The sequence below is a fragment of the Nerophis ophidion genome, linkage group LG04 (genome assembly GCF_033978795.1).
Source record: "Nerophis ophidion isolate RoL-2023_Sa linkage group LG04, RoL_Noph_v1.0, whole genome shotgun sequence".
NCBI lineage: Eukaryota > Metazoa > Chordata > Actinopteri > Syngnathiformes > Syngnathidae > Nerophis > Nerophis ophidion.
Genome location: NC_084614.1, coordinates 25,535,891 through 25,543,798, shown reverse-complemented (window position 1 = coordinate 25,543,798; position 7,908 = coordinate 25,535,891).

Sequence of the window (7,908 nt, the reverse complement as noted above, 5' to 3'; positions counted from 1 at the left end):
AGCTGCCAGGGGTAAGGAGCGCAACATACTGCCAAGCGTCCTATTGAATCTTTCAGTCTGCCCGTTTCCCATTGGATGGTATGCGGTTGTGTGTGACTTTGCTACCCCTGTGAGACTGAGGAGTTCTGAGATGAGTTTGTTTTCGAAATTGGCTCTCTGATCTGAATGTATCCGCTCTGGGAAACCATATATGCAAAATACATTGTCCCACAGCTTCTTCGCAACTTGTTTCGCCGTCTGGTTTACACAGGGGAAAGCATGAGCCAGCTTTGTGAAATGGTCTGTTATGACCAAAACATCCACTGACCTCTGTTTGTTATCTTCAGCACTCCAAAATTCGATACACACCAACTCCATGGGTGGGGTGGTGCAGATGCTCTCCAGGGGAGCCCGAGCAGCTGGTTCGGGGCTTTTTGCTACGATACATCGTTGGCAGCATTTCACATAGTCTTTAATGTCTCTTTGCATCTGCGGCCAGAAAAACCGCTGCCTGGCAAGGTGCAGGGTCCTGGCCTGTCCCTGATGTCCTGCGAGGTCATGCACACCAGAGAGGGCTTTGACTTTTAAGGCAGCTGGTAAGACAAACTGGTACCTTGTATGTCTAGTAGAGGGCTCTTTAAATGTTCGATAGAGGACTCCATCTTCAACTTTCAGACGATACCACTGTTTACAGAGGGCTCGTGCTCTAGAGGCTAATCTGTTTCTCTCCCTCCTAGATGGCAGATTTCCCCTTTCCACCAATAGTAGGACGTCCTGGATGTCTGAGTCTGACTCCTGACTATGCCGAAGCTCCTCAAGAGACAAGGCTGGGAGTGTGTCTTGTTGTGAGGGCACCATCTGTGGAAGAGCTTTGAGAAACTGTACCGCTCGAGACTCTGCAGCCACTTCCCACTAAGTATGAGCTTCACAGATGGATTTAACAGCAGAGGAACCCTGACCTCCAGCTGGATTACAACCAGGAGCATGTGTGGTTACAGAGCCTGGCTCATTTATCTGAAGACATTGAACTTTGCACCGAAAAACATCCTGTACTCCTTCCTCCTTCGTCCCCTCAGCCTCTGCCAAAAGATCCTTGTACGGCTCACTCATCAACCTTTGACTCACTGACCTGGTGAAGGGGTCCCTACTCAAGGCATCCGCCACAATGTTTTTTGTTCCAGGGATGTGTTTGATGTCAAATGTGTATGGAGATAGTTTTGCAACCCATCGCTGTTCGCATGCGTCAAGTTTTGGCTTGGTCATTATATAAGTCAATGGATTATTATCAGTCCATACTGTAAAAGACTGACCCTTTAACCAATGACTAAATTTTTCGCAAACACTCCACTTGAGCGCTAAAAACTTCAAACGATGAGCGGGATACCTCTTTTGTGAGCCAGTGAGAGTCTTACTTGCAAAGGCGATTGGACAAGCCTTGGCTTCACCCTCTGAGAGCTGAGACAAAACTGCCCCGAGGCCTTCGAGAGAAGCGTCGACGGACAAGATCAGCGGTTTAGAGAAGTCCGGGTGAGTGAGGACCGCACAGTTCAAAAGCTTCTCCTTGAGGCTGAGGACGGAAGAATCACAGTCAGCAGTCCAGTCTGTAGGTTTGAGTTTTCTAAAAACTCCTGGCTTCTGATTGGATTTTCCAACCCTCCCTCTCCGCTTTTGACCTGCTGTGAGGGCAAACAAAGGTTTTGCGATTGAGGAACAGTTCGGTATAAAGTGTTGATAGTAAAATATCATACCAAGGAATGACTACTCTCCGAACTGAAGGCGTGCAGCCATCATCTTCCATTAAGTCTTTCTTTGTCATTTTGACAATCACTTCCACCTTCCCTGGGTCAACAGCAACCCCATCACCATTAATAATGTAACCGAGGAATTTCACAGACTGTCGCAGCAAGTGGCACTTTTTTGGGCTTAACTTTAGGTTATGTTCTCTTAGCCTCTGAAAAACAACCTCCAGCCTATTGAGGGCTTCCTGTTCTGATGGGGCAAAGACCAGGAGGTCATCTAAATAGCATAACAGGCTGCTAAAGTTAAGGTCACCAAAAATGCTAAGCATCATCCTCATAAAGGATGCGGGACTATTACAAAGGCCCTGTGGCATTCTGTTATATTCATGTAAGCCCAGTGGTGTCGTGAAGGCGGTATATTTTTTGTCTTCTTCATACATGGGCAGGTTATAAAACCCTGATGTTAAGTCCATGGTGCTAAAAACAGAGTTCCCACCGAGGGCAGCCAAACAGTCCACCTGATGAGGCAGAGGATGAGCGTCTTTAATGGTCCTCGCATTCAGCCATTGGAAGTCTGCATATCCGGAGGTCACCATTCTTTTTCCAAACCATCACGAGGGGGGAAGCAAATTCACTTACTGACTTCCGAATGATTCCCTGTTCCTCCATTTCAGTGAGGACCCGCCGCAGTTTTTGATAGTGCTCTGGAGGGACTCTGCGATATGGGAGGCGGAAGGGGCGGTCGTCTGTGAGTCGAATCCTATGCACAAAGCCTTCGGCTTCACCACAGTCAAGATGGTGTTTTGAGAACACATCTTGATATATTTCAAGCATCACCACCAGCTGACTCTTGGTAGCGGGGCTCACCTGACAACCATCAATGTCGACGTCTCCCAAGCCAAGGTCTTTCAGTCTCTGTTTCAGGTCATGGTTATGAACAGTGTTTTGTCGGTCAGGTGTTTTCTTGTCTATGTCATTCTCTTTCTGACAGGAGCCCTGCAGCAATGTGAAGTCTTCGGCGGCGATGCAGGGAGAGACATCTGCTAGCTTGCAGTTTATTTTTAGGGTGAGAGGCTTTTCAGTCACATTTGTCACTCTCATCGGAGTCCAGCCATCTCCCCACAAAGGTGTGACCACTCTGCCAACCATGATGCCTCGGGGGACACACCTGGACGAAGTGGGCTCCACTACCACCGTGCTTCCAGGTGACATCGGGACATTTATGGGTAACCTGCCCCATAATAAGTACTCCTGCTTGGGTAGTAGTGTCACCGCCTGAGTCAGCTTAATTGTGCCCACCTTGTCTGGTACATTCACCCCTCTCCATCTCGTGAGGCTGGCCATCATCTCCAGAAACTGCTCACCCTCCTGAGACTCCTGTGCACTGCATGAAATAAGTTTCCAGTAATTATCATCGTTCTTCAACTGTTGGACAACATACTTCAACGTATTTGTGCCTATGATGATCTCATCTTTCTGACCAGCAACCACCAGGACTGGAACCGTGCACTTTACACCATACAATCCCAGCTCCATCTCATACATGCACTTGGGGCTCACTTGTACTCCTCCACAGCCGACCAGGATAATGCGCTGCGTCTGTTCTTTTTGTTGTGTCAGAATTTTCTCTGATAAGAGTCTCTGTTCTGCTGTCTCATATATGGTGCAGGCCATGGACCCAGAGTCGAGTAATCCTTGCAGCTGAGCAGAACCGTTGACTATCACTGGAGCATGAAATAATTCACCAAATGGTTCAACGCTATGGATGTTTTGGATAACTACTGTGCAATCTTCTGGCATTACTTTGCACACATTAGCATACACCTCTTTTAAATCTTCTCTAGCTTCGAGGGTTGTCTCTTTAACGCTCACACGCTCCCTCTCGGAATGCGAGCCATCTAGTTTAAAGGTGCTGCACTTTGTTCTTCTCTAGACTGAGACTGGATGGGATGGGGCATCATGTCTCGACCTACGTTGTCGACAGTCTCTCCTCCAGTGACCTGGTCGGAAACAGCTCATGCACAGGCCCTCCTGCCTGCAGTGCATCGTGGTGGAGCGGTCAGTGGCCTGGCAGACTTTACATTTACTCCTTTGGAAAACGTTTGCTTGCTCTCTGTTTGGTGCTGCAGCTACTACTGCCTGAGCTTTCTGTTCCAAAACACGATCTAGCAGGCGTTCTCAGCCGGGGGAGTGGATGAGGGCCCTGTCATGTTCTGTTCACAGGTAAGCTCCCTCACATTGTCAGTAGCTACATCTTCCAGCGTTGAAATCTGAACATGAGCACCAATCTGCCGGTGTTGTGGCGGGCGGCATGTTTTACCTTGATTTTTTGTCTTGGCCTCTCTCTGATGTTTGATGAGGTGCTCCTGTACCTCATGCGATGTCCATTTCTCTGCTGTTCTACATTTCAGGACACTGGAGAGTGCAGGGTCAGGACAATGTTTCACAATCATCATTGTAACTTCATGAGCAGGGGTCTCAATGCACTTTCCTTGCCCCTTTAAACACTCATCAGCCACATCCACTGCTTTATTCAGGCGGATCCAATAGTCCATTGGATTCTCTCCAGCCAGAGGTAGGGTGTTGTAAAAATCTGCTAAGGGCATTGAAGAATATGTTACCTCACTGAAATGTTGTTTAAGAATGTCAAAAACAAGCTTGGGGTCCTCAGCAGGCTTTAAGGATGGGATGCTGCACATAGTGACCTTGACAATATCCCTAGCTTTTCCCATCAGTCTTGACATCATTACCTGGGAATGTTCCTGGGGCGGAATACCTCTTTTCTTCAGGTAGACATCCATTACTTCTTCCCATTCATGTACTGTGTGTTTGTCGGTTCCATCACCTCTGAAGTGTGGAGGCTCTTTAACATCTGCCTGCATCACAAACTTCACCCCTGTCATATTTAACTCAGAATGACCCTCTCCTCTGTTTGCACTAGGTGTGGGAATACTTTGATCATTGTGACTGTCTGTAGTCTTTTGTATCTGGTTTGCAATGCTCACACCAATTTCGTGAGCTAACTGAGTTATGAGGTTTCCGATGTCTGAAGAACTAATGCCTTCATCAGACCTGTGTTGCATGGGGGAAAATGTACTAGTATGCATATGAGTAGAGGATGCTGTAAGGGGGCGTACTGCACTAGCCCCTCTCCCTATGCCTGAAGAACTAGTGGCTGGGTTGAGCACATGTTTTGGGGTAATGCTATCATGATACACTCGAGTGGAAGATAAAGCTGGGTGACCTACTGTAGCCTTAGCTGAAGTTGAATCTCCCAGAAACATGCCCCTCCCAAAACTCATTGCACCTGCACCCTCATCAAAGCTGATTACCTTATTTATATTCCCAACATCAGCCATATTAGCCATATATATTCAACTTTCATTCACTCATTCACTGATATCAAAAACAGGTAAGTAACACTTAGCATTTACACCAATAAAACGAACAAAAAAAATTCACAAAGTCAAGTTATGAAGATGAAAACATCATTAACCCTCAGTATCTCAAGAGAAAAAAAAAATATTCCCCACTTTTTTTTTTCACTCTATTTTTAAGTGTCAAAACCCCTGGAATGTCCCTTTACTTGTTACAACAACCAGCGGTGATCACTCTGGCGATGATCCGTGGAGAAGATATCCGGGTCACGGCACCAATGTAGCCGGAGCGGGTCTGCTGCGTCCCGGCTACGCTGTTCGTATGTAGTACTCTGCGTTTATACAATGACATGGGACACGGGGCTGGTTCAACTTCTGACATTCACTTTATTCCTGTATGACAGTGACATGAGACACAATATGAGTGCAATGGTCATCTCCTCTCCACATAACTCCTCTCGCAGTGAGGAACGGCGAAGACTCCTGCTCACTACTACATTTATCATACAGTAAAGTAAACAAACATTTTTAACATGGCGGCCAAAAACACACATACCTGTATGACAGTGACATGAGACACAATATGAGTGCAATGGTCATCTCCTCTCCACATAACTCCTAACACACACAAAAAAATATAAAACACATTGAGCATGTAGACCCCCACACACACACACACACACACACACACACACACACACACGCGCACACAGGCACGCACGCACGCTCGCTCATTCACGCACATACAGGTAAAAGTCTCGGCCAAACAAACTTTCCTTCTCTCGCTCAAAATGGCTCTTTAAAACACGCCACTAAACAAAGACCTCCTTAAACACATCTCGAACATTTGCCCACCAACATTCTTCCGTTAATTTTGCATTTAAACTCAAGAAGTATGATTTGCTATTCCCATAGCAAAACAACACACCTCTCGCAGTGAGGAACGGCGAAGACTGGCGGGAACGGCAGCTACGAACATCATATCCTCAAACTTTCAAAATAAAAGCTCAGATTTGTAAAAATAAAGGAAATACAAAAATAAATCCACAAAAACTTGAATTACATTACTGACAATCCATATTTCAAGTAAAAAGAAACAAACACATTATGTGATAGATTTTGGTGAAATTAATAACAATAATATTAAATCAATAAAAAATACCAAAATATGCTGTTTCCTTTTTCTATCGGTTACATACATCCATCCATCCATTTTCTACCGCTTATTCCCTTTCGGGGTCGCGGGGGGCGCTGGCGCCTATCTCAGCTACAATCGGGCGGAAGGCGGGGTACACCCTGGACAAGTCGCCACCTCATCGCAGGGCCAACACAGATACATACATATACATATATATATATATATATATATTTATATATATTTTTTATTTTATTTTATTTATTTTTTTTTCTACCTCACATTCCCTTTGGGGTCGCTGGTGCCTATCTCAGCTACAATCAGGCGGAAGGCGGCGTACACTCGGGACAAGTCGCCACCTCATCACAGGGCCAACACAGATAGACAGACAACATTCACACACTAGGGCCAATTTAGTGTTGCCAATCAACCTATCCCCAGGTGCATGTCTTTGGAGGTGGGAGGAAGCCGGAGTACCCGGAGGGAACCCACGCATTCACGGGGAGGACATGCAAACTCCGCACAGAAAGATTCTGAGCCCGGGATTGAACCCTGACTATTCAGGACCTTCATATTGTGAGGCAGACGCACTAACCCATCTTCCACCGTGAAGCCCATATACACATATAAATACATACATATACACAGACAGACAGACAGACAGATATTGATTCCTTCAGGTGAGTTCCCTGAGGAAAATTAAAATTCCAGCAGCAATGTACAGAATTGAGATTGCATTTAAAAAGTAAATAATGGAAGTATAAATTGAAATAAAGTACAAAATATAACAATAAGAATGAAAAATAAAAAGTTACAATAAGAATAAGAATAGAATAGTAAAAATAAGAATATAACAAGAGAAACTAGGCAGTAGTGACCATGTTATGATACTTTAAAAAAATGAAGATAAACGGTAATACTATCGATTATATGAGAGAGTATATTCTATCACGGGGACTGTGAAATTAATCCAGTTTGTCTTTGCTGACAACGTGCAATCCTTTGAAAATCACTTACAGCACATCTAATTGCGGAGACGTGGCAATTTGTTAAAATTGCCTGTGATACTTTAATCAATCAATCAATCAATGTTTACTTATATAGCCCTAAATCACTAGTGTCTCAAAGGGCTGCACAAACCACCACGACATCCTCGGTAGGCCCACATAAGGGCAAGGAAAACTCACACCCAGTGGGACATCGGTGACAATAATGACCCAGTGGGACGTCGGTGACAATAATGACTATGAGAAGCTTAGAGAGGAGGAAAGCAATGGATGTCGAGCGGGTCTAACATGATACTGTGAAAGTTCAATCCACAATGGATCCAACACAGTCGCGAGAGTCCAGTCCAAAGCGGATCCAACACAGCAGCGAGAGTCCCGTTCACAGCGGAGCCAGCAGGAAACCATCCCAAGCGGAGGCGGATCAGCAGCGCAGAGATGTCCCCAGCCGATACACAGGCAAGCAGTACATGGCCACCGGATCGGACCGGACCCCCTCCACAGGGGAGAGTGGGACATGGAAGAAAAAGAAAAGAAACAGCAGATCAACTGGTCTAAAAAGGGAGTCTATTTAAAGGCTAGAGTATACAAATGAGTTTTAAGGTGAGACTTAAATGCTTCTACTGAGGGGGCATCTCGAACTGTTACCGGGAGGGCATTCCAGAGTACTGGAG